A 22993-nucleotide genomic window follows, 5' to 3' on the forward strand; every position below is an offset into this window, starting at 1 on the left:
AACAGCCTGCATTGCTGAAGTTCCAATATGGCACAACCAAGTTTGCCCTTCATCCTTCAGAGGCCAATAATTTAAGGAATACTAAATTGGCTAATAACAGCGATTATTAATTTGCTCAGAATTAGGAGGAATCATGGTCGAAGTGTACGAAAAGAAGTAGTGGAATTATGTTCCCTACTGGCCTACACCGCTCCCCACAGACCCCATAGCCGCGCCCCCTCCCACCCACAATAAAAACCTCAAAAAAATGTTCCTGCTATTTAAGGGAACGTCCTGTGCAGTGCACTGAAAGTGCAAGTTTCAACTTCTTCCTACACTTTGATTTCAAAACGAAACCGTTCCGGAACAGTTTCTTTTTAAAATAAAAGTATAGGAACGGTAAAACTGAATTAAAATAAGAATAGGAGCACCACTCCCGACCGCTCCCGCCCACTTCGACCACTGGGAATCTGATTTGAAGCACCATATTAAAAAGTATTATTATTATTATTATTATTATTATTATTAATATTTCTGTCTTAAACTATGATCTGAACTTGCCTCGCTGTCTTCTACCGAGTACAGCCTGATCATTCAGCCTGACTACCAAAAGCTGAACCGGGAGTTCCTGTAAACCCCATTTTAGTTTTGCGACATGTGGTGGTGCTTTAACGCCACCCTATGACCAAAACAATGTAACAGGGGAACATGTAAGAGGAAAAACAAGGGTGTTGATATTAGATTATTTGGTTGGCATGGCAACTGACATAAGCATCTGACATTATCACAGAGCAGATGCTGCGGATCAATAAGGATGGCAAGACCCAGAATTGCCGGTCTTTAACATTTGCCAGTGTCTGTGTACATGTATGTGCCAACTTAAATGTAAAACTGAGATCTTCCCAAAGAAACAATCAGGAGGGTGCCCTCCCAAATTCAACAATAAACCTAATGGGCTGCTCCCAAATGTTTTCCCCTGGAATCCAGACAGCTAGGCCTTCAGGCACCTGGAGCTTTTCTCCCGGTGTTGCAGGCTTAAGGGATCTCAAACCATCTTGTTAGAGAATCCCATAGTGGCCGGGCCCAATTCTCCACCGATATGAGATTTCAGTTACCCTATGGGCAAGTTGCAGGTCGGACTGGGTTTGCATGAAAATACAGCCTGGATCTCAGGTCTAGGGAAGCGGGTGAAGGTTGACCAATGGGTGGTCAATGTCAATCATGGTGCCAAATTCTTTCAAGTGCAGGAAGGAGATCCAATGGCCCAATCGGTTTGAAAGCTTTTTCCCCCAAATTGCCTGTGGTAGAAAGGACAAAACTCAGGATAATCCTGGCTGAAGGGGGAGTGGGGAAGGGTTTGGGTCCGGCCTTCCAAAGCTGAAAACTAGAACCATCAGAATCCCCTCCCCTCAGTCCTGAGTCTTCTATAGTGCTGCGGAATAACCTGTCACTCAGATACACCTTTGGCCAAACTATTTCTGCGGGAATTTGCTAGGCTAGGAAGGGAGCCTAATGTGGGGAGAAACAAGCCTTGCCCTTCCAGGCCGGGAATGGTGTTAAGGGGGAGGCTCAGACTTGTTACCAGCTCTGGGTACCAGTATCTCCTTAGGAGGAGACATTCACACATGACCGCAGGCCGCCAGGACATTGCTAAAACACAAGATTATGTTCATGGGAGATTTTTCTGGCCCATGATCTATCAGTAAGTCTAAAGATGTTGTGAAGAATGTACCATTTGTCAAACGACAATGCACATCGATGAAGTGTGAGCCCCATTACATGCGCTAACTATTATTCAGCTATCCTTCTTTAAGATTAGGCATATATTTGATGGCATTACATGAGTCCTTCAAAATCAGGGAACATATATGTTTTGGTAATTGTGGACTATGGCACATGTTATCCCAAAGCATTTCCCCATTGGAAAAACACTACAGAAGAGACGTTCAAACGCTTGCCTAATTCTCTCAAGTAGGCTTCCCAATAGAGATCTCCCTGATCAGTGTTCAAATCTCTAAGCTGATGACTGGACTGAAAACTTTGTTCCACAAAGGGACACTACACTGCTCAATCTATGGACCTCAAACAGATGGCATCGTGGAGAGGTTTAATCACACCTTGAAGACACTCTTGGGGATGTGAAGGTCCCTGTGGATTCCCATGAGCCGTCAGGCATAGCCACCAGTGTAAGGAAGATAGCAACCGATGAGATTAGATCAACCATTTCCAATATGTAGTTGTAGGCAGGATTGGTGCCTTGCATTGAAATCCCTGTGAAAAGTTTCATGTGAATCTAGGCCTATCGGTTTACTAATGACTGACGCCAAGTAGTCGAGTCGCTGATGCAAAATAGGTTAAACTCCTTAGTCATTCAGCCCCACTCAGTGCCACTGGTCTTCACCTATGGAGTTAGTTGGCATACCAGATGGGCTATGAAGGCTTTGCATAGATATTCACAAGATCAATAAGATATTGAAATTCAAAGTCTACCTTATGTCCCACCTGAAGGAGGTTGTAGGTGATATCAGGGAGAGAGATGAGATTGGAAGGAAAAAACAGAAGGAGGTTTGAGAAAGCATTAGTGAGAGAGAGGAGGTTGGAACGTAACAGGAGGATTCTGGAGGAGATGTGAGAGCGAGGAAGGAGGTTGGAGTAATACATCAGGAGGTGGTTAGAATAAACACCAACTGATGCAAAATAAGTTAAACTCCTGGTCATTCAGCCCCACTCAGTGCCACTGGTCTTCACCTATAGAGTTAGTTGGCAAGCCAGATGGGTGATGGAGGCTTTGCATAGATATTCACAAGATCAATAAGATATTGAAATTCAAAGTCTACCTTATGTCCCACCTGGAGGAGGTTGTAGGTGATATCAGGGAGAGAGACGAGATTGGAAGGAAACAATAGAAGGAGGTTTGAGAAAGCATTAGTGAGAGAGAGGAGGTTGGAACGTAACAGGAGGATTCTTAAGGAGATATGAGAGCGAGGAAGAAGGTTGGAGTAAGACATTAGGAGGTGGTTAGAATAAACACCAAAGTAGAGTTTATGGAAGATCAAGAGCTGGAAATCTGAGCCCTAAAGGGCATGAGCCTGGCAGGGGCAGAGATATAAGCAAATGAAGGAGCATTGAGGAAGTTCAGAAGGAATAGTCATACTGAAAAGGGGAGGTTAGGAGTTCCACTAGAAATCCTCTTAGGCACACAAAGGCTGTGATCGATCAAAGAGAAAGGTGAGAATGTGGTGTTGAGGAACAGTGCCCAGATCCAGAAAGAGACAAGGTGCGGGAGAGTAGAAATGCAGCCTCCAGATTCACTTGGACTGCTGGCCTCTAGGTGGACATTCTAAGCCAGAGAAGGAACCAGGACAGAGATTCATAATCTGAAGGGCTTAAAGTATTGCAGGTAAGGAGAAATCACTGAGCTACTTCTGGTAAAGTATTGCAGGTCAGGAGAAATAACCAAGCTGCTTCTGGTAAAGTATTGCAGGTCAGGAGAAATCACCAAGATGCTTCTGGTAAAGTATTACAGGTCAGGAGAAATCACAGAGCTGCTTCTGGTAAAGTATTGCAGGTAAGGAGAAATCACCGAGCTGCTTCTGGTAAAGTATTGCAGGTCAGGAGAAATCACAGAGCTGCTTCTGGTAAAATATTGCAGGTCAGGAGAAATCACCGAGCTGCTTCTGGTAAAGTATTGCAGGTCAGGAGAAATCACCAAGCTGCTTCTGGTAAAGTATTACAGGTCAGGAGAAATCACAGAGCTGCTTCTGGTAAAGTATTTCAGGTAAGGAGAAATCACAGAGCTGCTTCTGGTAAAGTATTTCAGGTAAGGAGAAATCCCCGAGCTGCTTCTGGTAAAGTATTGCAGGTCAGGAGAAATCACAGAGCTGCTTCTGGTAAAGTATTGCAGGTAAGGAGAAATCACCCTGCTGCTTCTGGTAAAGTATTGCAGGTCAGGAGAAATGATCAAGCTGCTTCTGGTAAAGTATTACAGGTCTGGAGAAATCACAGAGCTGCTTCTGGTAAAGTTGTGCATTGATTTTTTTTCCTGATTTTGCCCAACCCTGTAACTGGCTCTAATAAACCTTTCTTGAACTACAATTTCTCGCGTCTGCCTCATGTTGCTTCTTCTCGGATTTATGGCATGTCCTGAGTAATTGGGGCTTGAAATTGTGTAATTAGATTATTGACGTCATGCCGGGTGCTGAACCGACCAAAATCTTCTTATGAATCTCTATAGGAAGTGGTGGAAGCACAAGGCTATGTGCCTCAGTCGGCTATGTAAAATGTTAGAAGTATTTCATCAGACAGCACAGGCAGGCAACTCATGCAACAATAGCCAAGTGGTGACCAGCCCTTTATCTGGCATGTTCCTTAAGGTGGGCTGTCTGTTTATGAGGACACCACAAATCCATGCGGTTTAAAAGGACAATGCAATAAATGACTGCAAACTCCAAAATATTTGGTCCTGCCGTTGCTTTTTTAGTTGATATTAAGGCTTGAATATTCTGGGGTACTGTCTTAAAGTGGAACCCCATCAAAACCTCATTGCCTCCTGGCAGCATTGCCAAACCTCATTGCCTCCTGGCAGCATTGCCAAAGCTCTATCTCCCACCACAGGGCTCTCAACCACGATTGCTATTTTTAAGGGCATTTCCTTGACCTCAGAGATGCAGTAATGCCCACTTTGGACGTTTGCAAGTCCAGAAAATGGCCAAACCTTTTCAGAAAATGGATGTTCAGAAGGCATAGACTTTCATACATTGCACTGTTGTTAAAATGTGCATTCCGGCTGCAGAGCCTCAAAAGGTGTGTTAAACTCGCAGATATAGATATGGATATTGATATTTTATTTGTATCGCGCTCGTACACAAGTGTTTCAGAGCGCGACGAGGAAAGGGAGGGGAACAAGGGAGAATGGAAACAGTGATCTTACTAGGCCCAGTGACATTGAGAACGCTCAAGCGCATGGGAGTGGGAAAGGTGAAAAGTGCATGGAAGGGGAGAGAAGTGGAAAGTGCGGAGCAAAGGAAAACAGATGAATAATAAAATAAATTAATGATAAAAGGCAACAAACAGTGGTAGTTCAGCCAGCAAGTGGCAAGTGCTGGGTTTAAGGCAGCAGACAGGGTGTGTCTGATAAGTGCAGGAAGAAAAAAGGCGGGGGACTGTATGGGTACCGATACAGACCCCTGTGCAAGGGATTGCCAGGAGGCAGTGCAGGAGGGTGGCAGGGTAAGCAGGTACCTTGCCCGGAAGTCAGAGGGTGGCCAGGAGCATGATGCCGAGAGAGAGAAGGTCAGGGGAGAGGAGGGTAAAAAGGCAGAAGCAAAGAGAAAGGTCTCGAGGTGCTTCCAGAACCGGAGATGGTTCTCAAGTTTCAGAGAGGCAGGGAGCCTTTTCCAGAGGGAGGCCCCAGTCGAAGACAGAGATCAGATTTGATTTTATTTGAATATTGCCTGGATTCCAGCCCTTCAATTCCTGTGTCCTTTGTGTTGATGGGTCGAATGGCCCACAACCCGAATGCAATTATTCTGAGGGACAATGGCCCGCACAGTGGAGAATAAGCCAGTAATCGCATTAAACCTATGATGAGACATGTGGCCAGGTCAGTGCTCAACACATGGTTTGGGTCTATTCGACCTAAAACGTTTCACTTAATCACATTTGATCTAATTTATTTGACCTTTTTTTGGTGTAAAATGGGGGGAGACCCCTACAACTACCACTACTTCCCCTCAGCCTAATCTATACCCTTACCCATCTCCATATATATATTTAATTACATTTGACCGAATATTAGGTCAAATGTTTTTAGGTCAATTATGCTAATACCTAACAACGTGTTGCCACTTCACACACATCTAGGCTCCCATCAGCAAATCTTCACCTACTGCAGAGGCTAAAAAATAAATTTAAAAAAACGATCTAACTATGAATAATGAAGTAAGTTAACATTCCAAAGACTGCCAGTCCCATGTGAGGAACAGGAGCGCTAACTGTCCAGCAGCAGCACAGCGATTATCTTTTAACTTCCCACAGGGTTACAAAATAGTCACAGTACCTGCCAGCGCCAGAACAAACAGACCCACCTCTCACTGAGCGAACACGTCACACCCGCAGCTCCAGGGGCGGGTCAGGTATTGGTTCGCTCTCGCTCTTCCCTTGCTGTACAGTCAACCTTGATCAAATAAACGTGTACTGGCACAGTTGCACAGCACTAGTGCACAGGGCCCCTCAGATTGTTTTCTGTGCATTTTAGTTGGCAGCTTTGCATACCGTTTCTGGAAGAGTGAATCTATGCGCTGCGCCCAGATTACAGAGACTTTGCACCAGTGCAAGTGCATAGTGTGCACGGTATTAACACTAGGGCAAAGGTTGCCCTATATTTAAAAACTCTGGGATTCATTAAAAAACCACTGCACCTCAACAAGTGCAGTTGACATATTAAAAGCACCAGGGTAAAAATTGCCCCAATGCAAAATAGATGCAGTTTCACTACATTTTTACACCAGGGGAAAGTTTGCCCTAGTGCTAATACTGAACGGTATTAGCACTAGGGCAAACTTTGCCCTGATGAAAAACTGCAACAAAAATGTATCTTTTTAGAAATAGGGCAATTTTAGACCTTGTACTTTTAATATGCCAAACTGCACTTGCTGAGGTGCAATAGTTTTTTAATGTGTCACAGTCTTTTTAAAAATAGGGCAAACTTTGCCCTAGTGCTAATACCGTACAATCTTTGCATTTGCACTGGTGCAAAGTTTCTGTACTCTGGCCCCAGATGTGCAATGCACACACCTTACCTGAAAGTGGATGGGCACCTTGATAGTGGCGCTGGGTGTCTCACTTTGCTATGCCACCTTCATAGCATGCATGGAGTCATTTCAGTAAAAACTCATCGCCGTTGTGAAAACACTTCCCAGGCAACTGCCAGCAGGAACCGGAAGTCTCAACAAGTTGTTTCATTATTACATATATTGTTTGTTTGTTTGTTTGTTTGTTTGTTTATTTATTTAGTATAGCGCGCAAAACCCAGGGGTAACAGGGCGCAACAGAGGTCAGGAAGATAGGATTGCATAAAAACTTGGTTACAGAATAAGATAGGCATGAGAAAAAGAGCATTGCATTTACAGTTACATTGTGTGGGATGTGCATATATACATATAATTGAGCGAAAGCTTACAGGTTTACATATTAATACTGTGCATAGGGGCAGTTCGGTTGCATTTACATATTTACAAATTTAAGGCTGTACATGGTAGTCAGGTTATAGCACTGGCATGATCAGATTAGATGGCAGGGTTAGTCGTGAGGATCATTGGCCCGCAGCCAAGTGAGGGTGTTTCGCCTGAAGCTAAAGTAGGATTGGTCAGTCCTAATGTGGAGTGGGAGGGCGTTCCAGTGTTGGGCTGCCAGGACAGGGAAGCTGCTGCCGCCGGTTTTCTTTTGTCTGAAATTGGGTACTTGCAGGCAGTAGGAATTGATCGATCTGGTGGGGCGGGAGGACGTTTTTTTCTTTATTCTGGATGCGAGATAGGGGGGGGCTGTGTTGTTTAAGCATTTGTGGGTGAGTGATGCCGTTTTGAGGGAGATGCGGTCATGGATTTTAAGCCATTTGTGTTCTCTTCTTTTGTTGGAGATGTGTTCCTTAGAGGGTAGGTTGAGGGCTGTTCTGAGAGCGTTGTTTTGTAGTGTCTGTAGTTTGTTGGTTATGCATTTGTTGGCTCCTAGGTACATGGCGTTGCAATAGTCCAGTCTGGATAGTATTAGGGCGTTGGCTATGATGATGCAGCTAGCTTGGGTGAGGAAGGCTCTACTTGCCCTAATTAGCTTGCATGTGTAGGCGGTGGAGGATGCTAGTGAGTTGACTTGTTTTTTTAGTGACATGGTTGCATCAAGGTGAAAGCCTAGTGTTTTCACTGTTTTGGCCACTGTGATGGTATTGCCATCAATGTTGAAGGCCTTGTAGTTAGAACTGAGTTTTTTGAGATTGGTATTGGATCCGAGGAGCAGGATTTCGGTTTTCTCATCATTTAGACATAGACCGTGTGTGGCCATCCATGCCTGAATGATGAGATATATTTTGTTTACCAAGGCCGTATCTGAAGCGTAGTTGCCTGAAAGGGGTATGAGGATCTGGGTGTCATCTGCATAATTGGTATATGAGACACCCAGTCTGTCCAGCTTGTCAAAAAGGGGCTTGGTAAAGATGTTGTAGAGGGTGGGAGAGACGCAGGAGCCTTGGGGCACCCCACAGGTTATTTTAATGGGGTCTGCTGAGGCTAGGGTGGAGAAGACCCTCATAGTTCGGTTGTCCAGGAATGATTGGATCCAGGCTATGGCCTCTTTCGAGAAGTGGGCTGCTGAGGCCAGGTGTTCGCACAGGACTGCGTGATCCACCAGGTCAAATGCTGCCGACAGATCGAGGAGTAGTAACATGGCAGTGTTCCCTTTGTCGTTAATCTCATTGATCTGGGTTTTAAGATCGATTAAGGCTGTCTCGGTGCCGTGCTTCGGTCTGAAGCCTGATTGGTGGGTGCCTAGTAGTTTGTGAGTTTCAAGATATTGCTGAATCTGCAGGTATGCTACTCTATCTATTATCTTTAACAGGAATGGCACCGTGGTGATGGGCCTGTAATTGGTGGGGATAGCGGGGTCTAGGGTTTGCTTCTTGAGGAGAGGCAGGACCCAAGATTCTTTGAGGTTGTTTGGTATGGTGTTGGAGGAGAAAGATGCGTTGATCAGCTTGGTTATAAAGGGGGCTAGATCCCTAGCAGCATCCTTGATTATCTGGGGAGGGCAGTTGTCGCCTTTGCAGTTAGATGGTTTGAGTGAGGCTATAATTTTTTCTGTTTCTGGGATAGATATTTTGGTAAATCTGAAGAGATTATGGCCTGGGCGGTTGGCTGTTTTATCGTGGTTGCTGGGAGATGTTTCATTGGTGGTGAGAGAGTCTTTTTTCAGAGCGATTTTGGTTTGGAGACTTTTGATTTTATTAGTTAGTGCGTTTTGGACGCTGGTGCACCATACTTTATCCTTAATTATGTTGTCTGGTGGGGGTATAGGGGATTCTAGTTCCCTTAATATAGCAAACAGTTCTCTGGTGTTGGAGCTCGATTTTTCGATTCTTTCATTGAATAGTTTCTTTTTGGTGAGTAGGATTTCTTTTTTGTAGTTGTTTGCACAAAGTTTGAGTTGTGATTTGTTCTCTTCTGTGGGGGAGTTGCGCCATTGGCTTTCAAGTTTCCTTTTGTGCAGTCTAAGTTCTTTCAGATGTGGGGTGAACCAGGTGTTCAGGTGGGCTTGCTGTTTGCTTTTTTGCAGTTTTAGAGGGGCAATGATGTCTAGTCCTTTTTTTATGGTATTGTTATAGTTTTCTACTAGGAGTTCTGGTTTTAGATTATCGGGGAGAGCATTGAGGGTTGGCAGTAGTAGTGGTAGGAGGTTGTCGGGGGTTATGTTTTTTTTTGCTCTAGTGGGTAGTGGTGGTGCCATGATTTTTCCTTTGATGACTTCTTTATTGAGAGATAAGGTGAAGTCAATGAGGTAATGGTCTGTCCAGTGCTGGGGAGTGGTTTTGGTAATGACGGTGTCGCAGTTTAGAGTGGCGATCCAGTCCAAGGTCCTACCTTTATTATGGGTGGGGGTGAGCACTCTTTGGATTAGGCCGTGTTCATCTAGCATGTTGGCTATGGCTTGTGCTGATTTGTCGTCAGGGTCGTTTAGTCCTAGATTCAAGTCGCCTAGCAATAATATTTGGGTGGTGTCTTTTATGTTGTTGGCTAGGAGGCTGGATAGGTCTGCTTCGAATGAGCCAATGGGGCCGGGTGGCCTATATATTAGAAGGATGGTTAAGGTGCGACAGTTGGAGATGGGTAGTTTGGCTGCTAGGAGTTCGCAGGATTTGAGAGGTGCTTGAGGCAGTGGTCTTAGCTCGAGGTTTGTTTTAGCTATGATGGCTAGGCCGCCTCCTCTGTTGATGGGCCTGTCCATTCTGATTATTTGGTAATTTTCTGGAATGGCTATTGAGAGTGCTGGGCCTGCTGCTTCGTGCAGCCATGATTCAGTGATAGCTAGGAGGTCGAGGTTGTTTGAGGATAAGGTGTCTGCTATTTCTGTGGCGTGGGCCATTATTGATCTGGCGTTGATCAACGCTCCGGATATAGTGGTAGTGTTGGGTGTATCCTGGATTGTTATAGGGATAAGTTTGGGTAGGGTGGAGTTGTAGCAGGGTGTGATGTGGCTCGGGTGGATTTTGGTGTGTTGCAGGGTGGGTCTCTTGTTGTGGTAGATGGGCTCGTAGAGACGGGGTAGTCTGGCTCGTAGTCTAGTGTTTCTTTCTAGGGTTGGACAGGGTGCATTTTCTGCAGGGTACATGGTTATGGTGGCAATGAAGGTGGTAAGGTGTAATATATGTATGAGGAGATACAGTAGGGTGGTTGTTTGGCTCTTGCTGAGGTACATTGTACGGTTTGGCATGTGTAGTTAGGCAGGGGGTTTACCTGAATTCGCAACTCAGGCTAAGAGTGGCATGTGCAAGTAGGCAAGGGGTTCACCTAAGAACAGTAATCACATTTAGGTTGAAAAATGGCATGCGCAAGCAAGTGGTCCGTTAGCGACCATAAGGCACAACATAGTTCAAGTGGTCCGTTAGCGACCATAAGGCACAACACTGTTCAAGTGGTCCGTTAGCGACCATAAGGCACAACACAGTTCAAGTGGTCCGTTAGCGACCATAAAGCGCAACACAGTTCAAGTGGTCCGTTAGCGACCAAAAGCACAACACAGTTCAAGTGGTCCGTTAGCGATCATAAGGCACAACACAGTTAAAGTGGTCCGTTAGCGACCATAAGGCACAACACAGTTCAAGTAAACCGTTAGCGACCATAAGGCACAACACAGTTCAAGTGGTCCGTTAGCGACCATAAAGCGCAACACAGTTCAAGTGGTCCGTTAGCGACCATAAGGCACAACACAGTTCAAGTGGTCCGTTAGCGACCATAAGGCACAACACAGTTCAAGTGGTCCGTTAGCGACCATAAGGCACAACACAGTTCAAGTAAACCGTTAGCGACCATAAGGCACAACACAGTTCAAGTAAACCGTTAGCGACCATAAGGCACAACACAGTTCAAGTGGTCCGTTAGCGACCATAAGGCACAACACAGTTCAAGTAAACCGTTAGCGACCATAAAGCGCAACACAGTTCAAGTGGTCCGTTAGCGACCATAAGGCACAACACAGTTCAAGTAATCCGTTAGCGACCAAAGGGCTCAACTGCATAGGATCATGGGTACCTAGATTAAGTTAACAGGAGGGTAGGTACAGTTCAGAGACATCTAGATGCGAAGAGGCACAGATGGGCGATCAGCAGCAGTGCAACGCAATTTGCTGGGCACAGTGTAAAGTGTTCTAGGGTGTAGCCAGGTGGCACGTTCATAGGCAGGGGCAGCAGAGATATATGCGAACGTGTGAGGTGGCAACAAGTTAGGTTAGGCAAGAGCGTAAGTAATATTCTGTAAAATTAGACTTTCTATGCAGCAGGTGGCTTACCTGGAGCAGCACGGGCAGAGTTTGTGGCCCCTGGCTCCAAACAGGCACACAACAGGCCTTAGGATGGCCTTTGGGTTGGCCGGCGATCCGCCTGCCGGCGGTTCCTGTAGTGAAAACGAGGTTTAGCCTCATCAGATCCAGTTGTTCGTTGAGAGGCGGGACACCCACCAGCCCATTGGGCGTTGCACAGCTGAGCTTCATCTGACACACATGAAATCACGTGTGCACCACATTCACTCAACATTCTCTGAGCTGTCCTTCATCATCATCATCCTTCAAACCGGACCTCAATATCTTCAAGACAAACTAAAACCCTATCACCCCCCTCGCACCCTAAGATCAAGTTCAGCCGGCCTCCTAGTCATTCCTAAAACAAACTCAGTCAGATTAGGTGGATCAGCATTCTCAGCCTTGGCCCCCACCCTGTGGAACTCACTCCCAACCCACATCCGCCAAACTGAGGATTTAACATCTTTCCGCAAACTGCTGAAAACCTGGCTCTTCCCCTAAAAGCCAACCGGTACCAAACTAGCCCAAACAGACAATCAGCATCTCAACGATACCAACCCAACAAACTACCTGAGGCGAGAAATTGACAGCTAATGACCCTGAATATAACCTAGAAAGACAAACTGAATTAAACGAGTAAAGTAGATCAAAACAGTGAAGCGGATAATAAGAATAAATCATAGGGAAACAGTAATGAGATGTAAACTGCTGAAACGCACATAATGCATGAAGAGGGAACTAAATGAATGGCGTCGATGAAATAGTTAGAATAGATGAAGCGTGTTGAACAGATGAATGCACTGAGTGAAAGAATGCATGAGTGGAAGAACTGATGACTATATAGATTGAATAAGTGTGTAAATTGAATGAGTATGTACATTGGATAAGTGTATAGAATGAAAAACTTGTTAAGCGTTTGAGTGTGTAGAGTGGTTGAGTATAAACAGTTGAATGCACTGAATGGAAAAATGCATGAGTGGAAGAACAGATAACTACATAGATCAAATGAGTGTGTAAATTGAATGAATTTGTAGATCGGATGAAGTTATAGAATGGATGAACATGTTAAGTGGATGGGCGTCTGGAGTGGTTGGGTGTGAAGAGCGGACGAGCGTGTATGGCGGATGAGTGCATAATTACGGAGAAGCAGATGTAGAACAGATGAATGTACGGAACGCATGAGCGTGTAAAGTGAGGGAGCATGTAGACAGGGGGAGCGTGTAGAGTCAGGGAGCGTGTAGAGTCGGGGAGCATATAGAATGGGGGAGCGTGTAGAGCGAGGGAGCGTGTAGAGCAGAGGAGCATTTAGAGCAGAGGAGCGTGTAGAGCAGAGGAGCATGTAGCGCGGAAGAGTATGTAGAGCGGAAGATTGTGTAGAGCGGGAGAATGTGTATAGCGGAAGAGTGTGTGGAGTGGAAGGTTGTGTGGAGCGGAAGAGTGCGTGGAGCGGAAGAGTGTGTAGAGGGGATGAGTTTACAGAGCAGGCGAGGTTACAGAGCAAACGAGGCTACAGAGCGGATGAATTTATAGACCAGGATAACTACGTATTACCAAATGTCTCTAAGGGGCTGATGAATGCTTATTAATGTTGAACGCGGGGAAAGCACGAAAGGATAGAGCGTATGAGTGCTTAGAGCGGATGAGTGTGCGGAGCGGATGGGTGCGGGGAGCAGATGAGCTGAATGCGTGGAAAGCACAAATGCATCGAGTGGATGAGTACAGGGAGTAGATGAGTACGGGGAGTGGATGAGTACGGGGAGTGGATAAGTACGAGGAGTGGATGAGTACGGAGAGTGGATGAGTAAGGGAGCGGATGAGTACGGGGAGCGGATGAATACCGGGAGCGGATGAATACGAGGAACTGATGAGCGCCGGGAGCGGATGAATGAAGTGAGCGAATGAGTGCGGGGAGCGGACGAGTTGAATGTGTGGAAAGCACAAGTGAATTGAGCAGATGAGTACATAGAGCGGATGAGTGCATAGAGCGGAGAAGTGAGGAGAGCTGATGAGTGAGGGAACAGATGAGTGCAGGGGAGCGGATGAGTGCGGGGAGCTGGTGAGTGCGGGGAGCTGGAGAGTGCTGGGAGCTGGAGAGTGCTGGGAGCTGGAGATTGCGGGGAACAGATGGGTGTGGGGAGCAGATGAGTGCCGAGAACGCATGAGTACGGGAGAGAGTGAATGCGGGGAGCGGGTGACTGCATAGGGTGGGTGAATATGAAATTCAGGGGCAAACAGGACTGCATATGTGGGGCAGACAGGAGTGCATGCATGGGGCAGACAGGAGCGCGCGGGGCGGACTGGAGTGCATGAGTGCGTCGAGGCAGACAGGAGCGCGCGGGGCGGACTGGAGTGCATGAGTGCGTCGAGCAGACCTTAGTGTGTAGCACAGACGGGGACGCATGGAATGAATAAAAGTACATAGAACTGACTGGAGTGCATAGAACTGCGCGACGTACATAGTATGGTCTGGAATGCAAGTAACGTATGAAAGAGCATGTAACCCACCATATCACACCCCACGCTTACTCTCTTCTTTACACCACCACTCAACTAGAACACAGAGATACTATGACACCATTCGGTATAACTGTTCTCATACTAACATCTCCCGTTCACTCCTCATCATTCTAAGTAAACACTGCTGGTTACACACCCCCCAGCCAGGCATTCTCCTCAGGCCTAACGCAGCCACAGTCGGTCTGGATAAATCCTGCCAGAATGAACACATACCCCTGATCTCAACCATCACACCTACTGCTAAGAAGCAGCTTTTTTCACGAATACCACACCTGCTGCACACATACCCGATGCGCAAACGTGCTGTTGACTCTCCCTACTCTCTCTACTGACCTGAACTTCGGTTCCCAAGGGCATTTAACCTACCAGCGCCTTCAGACCATACCAATGGTATATAAGGCGCTATATAAATGCAAAATAACATAACATAACATAACCATTCACCCACCAGCATGCATGGAGGACCAGTGTGGCAACACAAACACCATACCAGATAAACTGCAACACGCAAGACCAGATGGGGTTTCTACCAGGCATGGGCACCAAGAGTGTCCTAGTCTCTGTGATGGACGATCGTGTCTGCCTAATTGACGAGGGTGGCACTGGGGCCCTAATCCTGCTTGATCTCTCAGCAGCGTTTGACACTGTGGACCATGCCATGCTCCTAGCACGCCTGTCCCTCGCGGGCCTCTTGGGACACCTGCTGGATTGGTATACATCTTTCGTGGGAAATAGGAGCCAAACTCTTTCTCTACCTCTATTCCTCTCTGTCTCCTTTACTCTGCCATGTGGCATTCCTAAAGGCTGGGTCTTGTCCCCGCTGTTATTTAATGTGTTCATCCAGCCACTCGTTGCCCTGATCCGCTCGCACATGTTCACTTGCTACTCCTACGTGGACACCATGCGAATTCTAGTCCGTTTAGATTGTGACCAAAGTGGGGTGTCGCCTCGGCTGAGAGCTTGCCTGGATGCCGCTAGGGAGTGGATGGACCTCAATTGGCTTGAAATAAATGGGGACAAGACTGGGGTCCTTATAGTGGGCGCCCCATCTTCTCACCATACTGCTCCTTGATCTTCTTCCTTCTAACCGGCCTCATTTGGTGCAACGCCTGTCCCCGTGACAGTCGTGAAGAATCTGGGAGTCTACTTTTCCTCTTCCTGTCTATGTCGCCTCGGGTCAGCTCTGTCTGCAAGGCTGGTCCATTTACCTTGAAGGTCCTACATAAAATCCTCCCCTTTCTTCCAGTTCACCTCCATCCTATAGTTGTGTCCTCTCTGGTTACAAGTTGGATCGACTACTGTAATGCACTTGATCTTGCAGAGCCGAAGGGCCTTACCCATTGGCTCCAACTGTTGCAGAAGTTAGCGGCTAGATTGGCTACAGTTACTTCCTATGGGGCACACATCAGTCCAGTTCTTAGTGCTCTTCGCTGGCTTCCAGTGGAGAAAAGGACAGCTTTCAAGTCACTTTGCTTGGTTCACCGTGCCTATTATGGAGTCGGTGCTAGCTTTCTTAAGAGAGGTCTGTCCCTTATGTCCCTGCTAGGTCGTTGTGCTCAGAGAACTGCTGCCTCTTAGTGGTGCCCAAGGTTCGGTTGGGTAGAGTTGGAGGTCGTGCTTTCTCAGTAGCGGCGACAAGACTGTGGAATTCCGTGCCAGTTGATCTTAGGCGTTCACCTAATCATCTTCTCGTTCATCACCTTCTCAAAACCTGGTTGTTCTAACTCCTAGTTCGGTTGCTTATTGTTTTTGCCGGTGTTGTCCTTTCGCCAAGATACCTATAGTGAACAGGCGTGTTACACATTTTTAAAACATAACATAACACGCCACAGACTTCCTCTCCCAAAAAGGTAAGACAAACACTGCAGGCACTTTACCTTGCAGGTCAAATTTACAGAAGCATTCGTTTTTGCTGAATGTGCCGGCACTTTTTTTTTATATCACCCACCTCAGCACCTCTCATGTTTTAAATGGACTGTAAAGTGGCTTCTCTGTTTTACCAGCGAGCGCGCCAGCGCTTTTGGCGATTAGATGGAATATACAAGCGCTTCCTCCTGTTTATATGGCGTAGTATCATAAATGGTAATAGGAGTCGTTTTACAAACTACACCGCTTACCACTTTACTGGCCCCCCATGCCAAGAATGTTCTTGAGGTTCGCGAATTGTACCCCCGCCAGTGGATTCCAGAACGGAGTCTGAGGTGGAGAGGAGAGGTGAAGTAGGGGGCCTAAAGTGGGAAGAGCTACAAACAAAGGAGGGGAAGGGGCAGTGCTTTAAGTGGGGCAGGGCCAGCTGGGGCCATTCCCCGAGAGTCTGCAAAAAGTGGAGCTGAGCCGGGGCACTGCCGGGGCCCCGGTCCCAGCACAATATTGGCGGGACACATTATCCCACTGCAGACGCAGCCACGATGGGAGATGCACCCGCCATTAAGTCAAGCAATCTGACAGAAGTGCCAGACAGCCACAAAGACGGTGTGACTGGCTGGCACTTCTGACAGTCACTGTAAATTCCTCTGGTGAACCCTCACACGAGGGGTCACCAGAGGAAGTTACTGTCCTTTTGTTTCGCCCCTCCACAGGTCACCGAGGCATATTTGACTATCGGCGAACCTGGGGACTCTGTGCCATATTTCTGTGTTTATAAAAGATGGCTTGAAAAGTACATAATTCAAGCCATCTTTTATAAAGCTTTGCCGATGGACGGACAAAGATGCCTCAGGCTTTGTCTGTCTTCAAAGCTTTATAAAAGATGGATTGAATTGTGTACTTTTAAAGCCATCTTGTATAAACGTGTAAAAAAGATGGCTTGAAAAGTACGCAAACCATAAGGTATGCACACACATATATAGATGTTATATATTTATGTGCGTACCTTAATATGGTTTGTTTACTTTTCAGGGCATCTTTTATAAACATAGAAATATGTAACACATTTAAATGTATATAGAAGATGGCTTGTATACTACACAAACCATTGTAAGGTATGCATACACTTATATGAATGTTTCCATGCATTTATATATTTGTTTGCGTACCTTACTGCAGTTTTTGTACGTTTTTAGGCCACGCCCATCTTGACAGCCACGCCCCCAAATGAGCCCCCCCCTCCCCTCAATTTCTTATCCCACTTAAAACCCTGGGAAGGGGGGAGGTGCTTGTTTGACTTTGAATCCATGTTGGCTCAAATGGAGTGGCTTGAGCAAAAAGGTAGCAGACGGAGAAAGTTCATTGTTGGTGCAAAATGCTGGAGGTGGCTGCAGCCTGGTGGCAGAGAACTGGTACTGCAGCAAGAAGCGTTAGTGGGTCTGCAGAATCGTGTGCCTCAAACCTAAACGCAGTAGGACACTCCTGGGACTGCCAAGCAGGAAAGCGTCAAGGGGCGACCGAGTCAAAAGGTGAGTGCAAGTAAGTGAGAAAGGAGAAATGAAACATGCAAAGATGTTGAGGGGGCCCAAATGTGTGAGCCAAACCTGCTTGGGCACCATTTAAAAACAGACTTATCTGTGGGAGTGGTCCTATAAATTACCCCAAAATATTGGGAGAGGAATGCACTGTGTGATGGGTTTCCAAGTTTGCGAGAAATGGGTGCAAAAAAAAAGTCAGTCCTTAGGACCAAAGTGGACCAGGCCGGATGGAATCCCAAACACATTTGCTCCGGAATGTATTTATTTATTGTAATGTTTATAAAGCGTCACTCGCCCAGAGGTCTCAAGGCGAAATGGACAGACGTCACCAGAAATGGCGACTTGAGTGGGAGGTATGCTGGCTGCCTCTTTACAAACCCTTTAAAGTATCAGGTGGGCATAGATTGAAAAATGTGGAAACACCAATGAATCGGTTCCTAGTCGGACTCCTGAGCAGGGAAGCTTCTGCAGCAGGGTGGAAATTGTATGTCGTGTTTCTGGGGTGTGAGGGTGTGGGGTACACACAAGGGGAGTGCAGTGTAACGGGGACACCCTGGCCATACAGCCGCGTCAGCATATGCAGTTGCTTTCAAGCAGAGGCAGGGCAAATGCCAACTTGGAGTACCCTTCGCTCACTGAGGCCTGCCCACACCTACCAGCTGCAGCTTCACTTTCATCCAGAGGAGTGGGGTGGCAACCCCTGTGTCTACGCTGCCCTCCAGGATGTTGGCACAGAGATGGGCAACTACCCACTGGAATGGGAAGCCTCGGGGAGGGCGTGAGTGTGGGGGGGGGGGGAGGGACGGGAGACCCAAGCTGAATAAAAGCCAATGATCACCCAGGAGACCCGGGCGGAGTTTTGAGACACACCGGATCTGGACCAGACAGGCAGGGACTCCGGCAGCACCGGCACAGCAATCATGGCCTTATAGTAAAATGTTATGTTGGCCCTACACTCTACAAGGAGACTCGATCCGATAGTTTCAGGTTTCATATGGTGCCCCCCACCTGCATTCCCTCTGCTGGTGGCACCCCAGGCTCTGGGGTTCAGAGGCAACCCTGATGGACGCGCCTCAAGAGTGCCTCAGGCTGAACAGAGATTCAATCACACACATGTCACAGCACATGGGTGAATGCAGTCCTCAGAACAGGAACATGTCAGCAAACAACACACAGTGATTCGCAGTAGTGTCATCCGAAGAAACTAAGTCTCGGGAGGATAGCTCAGGGGCAAAGTGATTGCCTTGGAAGCAAGACGATGCAGAGCAACACAAACTCGATCCCCGGATCCATGCTTAGAAACCGCTGTGTATTAAGCGCGTTATAAATAACACATCATATCATAAACAAACCGGACATTCTACCCCAGAAATGGTCTTCCAGCCTCAAAGTTTTCAAGGTCTCAGCATTTAGCAGCCTAAACCAATCCCAGCTATTGCAAACCCATGACACCAGGGCCCCATGCACCCATGTAGACCCATGAATGAACCATGCCCGTGTCACTGAGTTGACCTTTCAGCGTCCAACACGACCACAAAGGCCGTCAGGGGTCGGCTGGTAATGCTGATCGTGGCCCTCCGGCCTCTATTCCAGTCCCAATGCTTGGGGTCAGTACAAAGAACGAATGGGGAGAAGGACTAAAAGAACAGGGTTGCCAAAACATAGCCCACACGGATAACCCTTCCAATGAACCAAAGAGTCGCAACGATCCCAACATATATGAGTATTTCTCCTCAGGACCATCCATCCCCAGGCTCCAAAAAGGTGGAGTGGAAACATGAAAAAACGGATCCTGAAGAAGAGGTCCAATTGAGATACATTAAAAACTCGAATAATCCTCCAATTTAGCAGGCATCTCCAGTTGAAGAGAACAAGGCATGCCACACCAATCAATAAAAAGTTCTATACTAAAGAGATCGTTTTACAGGCAAAAAACAATAGCAAGAAACCCTGAATACAGACAATCCTGGTTCCCCCTGAAACATTCTGAGAGAATCTTCTGGATGCACAGGGACTACTGTTCATGGCTTTCTTTGATTTGGTGAGGATTGCAGCAATGAAACCACAAGTGTTTTGAAACTCTTGCTATGCATTATTTATTTTATTTAACCTTTTTTGCCCAGCACTGGCCCTACCCAGGGGGTCTCAGAATCCCTTGTATTAGTGAATCAGTAGTGGGCACCATCTGGTGAGGTGAAACTATATCTTTGGATGCATGGCAGCATGTGGACAGAATGCCACGGGGAAACCCAGATATCAGAAATGCACCGAGTTTGTCTAAACCGATTCTGCAGGATGGCTTTTCAGTTGTTTGAATCTTGGAGGTTTCACCCCTATTCATGAGCTCCAAAAGAAAGTATATAAAGAGAGTATAGGTGGGGTCTTCAGTCTATTGGAATCATATACCAAACTGAACGCATGCAATTTTCACAGACTCTCATATAATTTCCGGTGATAGTTAGCAGGCGACTCGCATAGGTTTTATATTAACATATTGTTATGATTGACTCCTGTTTTTTGGCAATAGAAAAGAATGAGATTTCCAACTGCGTGGCCAACAGTTTCACCCACCTGGTCTTTGTCAAGGCAAGTTAGTCATCTATTAATGTGTGTATTTTTTCTGAGTAATTTGTATAAATACAATTTTTTGCTGACCTAATATAAGTTACAGGAGGCCAATGCTAGATCCAGAAATGCAGTGGCATGTATGCGTTACATGCATTTTGTATGAGGTCGTTTGGTAGGCATTGTCCTGGTTGTCCAACTGGTCTGGACTGCTGGTTGTTGTGTGGTCTATGGTATGAGAATCAATTCCCAATGGATTCAAGTTAAAATGTTGCTCATGGTTGCTGGTCTGACCTTTAAGTCTCGATCGCCAATTGGAGCTGCTTCCCAATGCTCACATTGTATTGGACTAATGCAAATACTGGACCTGTGTCAGATTCACCCTTTCTTTCTGGCACTTAGTTTGAGGGTGATAGTCACACCAAGGTCGTAAAGACATCATCCACATTATTACAATTAACTAATAACTTCTATTGAAATGATGTTGTGTGGAAGATCATGAAGGTAAAATATTCTAACAAGTCTCAATTTGGTTAGTTATAAAGAAAGGGGCAGTCCATTCAATTAGGCAAAGTGTGACAACTTAGAACATGTCTCCACATTTAGTTTAATGACTGAACTACCCCTCGTAAATTCCACCCAATGACAGAATAAGTAGAAAGCCACAGTGCTGGAGCCATCTCTAAAAGTTATATCAACCCAAAAAGTTGTTCGCAACACGCATTGAACTATAAGAGAAATATCTGCCCTCCATCAATATGCAAATTCAGTTAAGAAAAAGAGCAGCAAATTAAATCCAAGACTACTTTAAATCTTTTGTGTCCAGCTGAAGCAGAAACATGACATGTTGAAAGCTTAAGCCTCTATAAACCGAGAAAAATACAAGCCATCCTTCTTAATGAACAGCACAGTAGGAGGTATGGAAGAAATAAACACTTGGATCTGAACTGAAAAGCACCTTAACTATAGACAAAAGTGGAAAACGCTCATCCAGCATTCTGCTTCAGAATATGAAGCATGTGAGGTGGAACAGCACCAGGAGGGAACTCTGGATAGCCCCGAGTATATGTCTGCCGTAGCGTGGCTAGAACCTGGAATATAGGTGATTATAACATCATATCGTGATTAAGAAATTAGCCATCTTGATGGATCCCTCTTCCAACATTTCACTTGATTTAGCACCTGAAGGCTGATACAAACTGTTTGAAGCCCCTGAGAAATTGTGCAACGCGTCCTCGCACTATCTGGCCATTACCACTGGCACCCCTGGCGCTTGCCTTTCTGGGCTCCCCTCAGCACTTGCCCAGCCCCTGGGGCACAGCCTTCCTGCACTTCTCCCCTTCCCCCTTTCCTTATCCCACCCCTTCCGCCCTGACCTTCCCCTGCACTTATTGTCACTGCACTTGCATGGTCCGAATGTCACAAGTCCTAGTAGGACCATTTATTTGTTGTTGTTTCTCCTCTGTTGCTGCCCCCACGCCACCTCTTCTCTTTTGGCACCTGGAAACACTTGTATATAGGCACCTTACAAATGCCCCACAAATAAAAATAAAATCGATGCAAGCATCTACTCAAAAGAGGCAGCCTTTATTGCACCCAGCGTATGGTTACTCACCAAATAGTTCCTTTTACACGATACAGTGAAAATATGATGTCCAACAAAATCATCTTTTGGGCCTACACACACTGCTCCAGTAGCACCTTCTGAAGCATCACTCTCAAAACTATATAGAAGCTCTTTGCTTCATCATGCCCCTGGACAGCCTTTAGAAAGGCTTCGGCATCACTATACAGGTGATGCCAGAAGTATAATGCAAGTCAATCGGAACCAACTGTCCATAAATCTTGGAAAACCCAAGCTCCCGTCTCCGTCTGAACCCACCATCATTCTTTGCACAACCACGTTCTAGTTTCCAGGAGGTCATCCTCTTCCACCAGTGAAGGCGATGCCCCCAGGGCTGCAGGCAGTCTGAATCAGTGCTGTTTAGTCCTGAAAACCTGAATCGCTTGTGTATAGGCGCGTTATAAATGCCATATCATATCATATACCATTAGACACCATGTAACTACCAAGAGGCATGATAGCACCTCTCTTTCAAGACATTGATGTCCGTCTGGTGCCACAATCTTCATCGCCTGCCACATTTTGGATCAGGGGAACTGACTACAAATTGTGGCTCATTCTGAGTTGCACGGTGCAGTAAATCCATTACTGCCACTTTTTTGCGGCAGTAGCTGAATTACCACACGCTTTATTAAACAGCGGAACTAGAGGCTTGGTGTTAGAATGGAGGGGCTTCCTCTCGCCAAGTGTTGCAGGGAAATCCTCCACTTTAATGCCAATGAGTAAAGGAATTAGCACCCATGTTTATTTCTCCAAATCCCCCCTGGAGGACTATGGACTCCATCACTGGGGACTAACACCACCATACAGCCACTTGTAATCTGGCGGTAATTCTATCAGCCCGAATGGTAGCATTCACAATCGAGCGTGCCCACCATTTCCATGACATTACCATCAAAATCACAATAGGTCCTTCTGTCTTGTTCACAACCATCTGGCCCGTGACAGCTGGAGATGACAACAATGGGAGTACAATGGTTTCTTCTTGGAGAGCATATGCTTTCCCACCAACAGAAGATGGCAGCGGCTGCTGAGTGAAGCAGCCTTGCCAGGCATTCCTTAGTGGGCACATGGATCAGGATCTGTCAGGCCCTTTCTATCTTCAGGCTTCAGGACTCTAGACAATGGACTTGGCAGGAGACCCCCACACTGGGCTGAGCTAGGCTTCCATTACCAATCTTATGGGAAGTGTAAGTACTTTTCTCAAGCCAAGTTGATTTGGACCAACTGCCCTGATAGCTTCCAGCGACGTTGGTTGTGTCCGCTAGCACACAAATGCTGACCTATAGTAGGACAAGATCCTTTCAGGCTTGGGACAAGTTCAGAGGTGGCTTTAGGTAATCTG

Source organism: Ambystoma mexicanum, chromosome 8 (assembly GCF_040938575.1).
Source record: "Ambystoma mexicanum isolate Mex_15411 chromosome 8, UKY_AmexF1_1, whole genome shotgun sequence".
NCBI lineage: Eukaryota > Metazoa > Chordata > Amphibia > Caudata > Ambystomatidae > Ambystoma > Ambystoma mexicanum.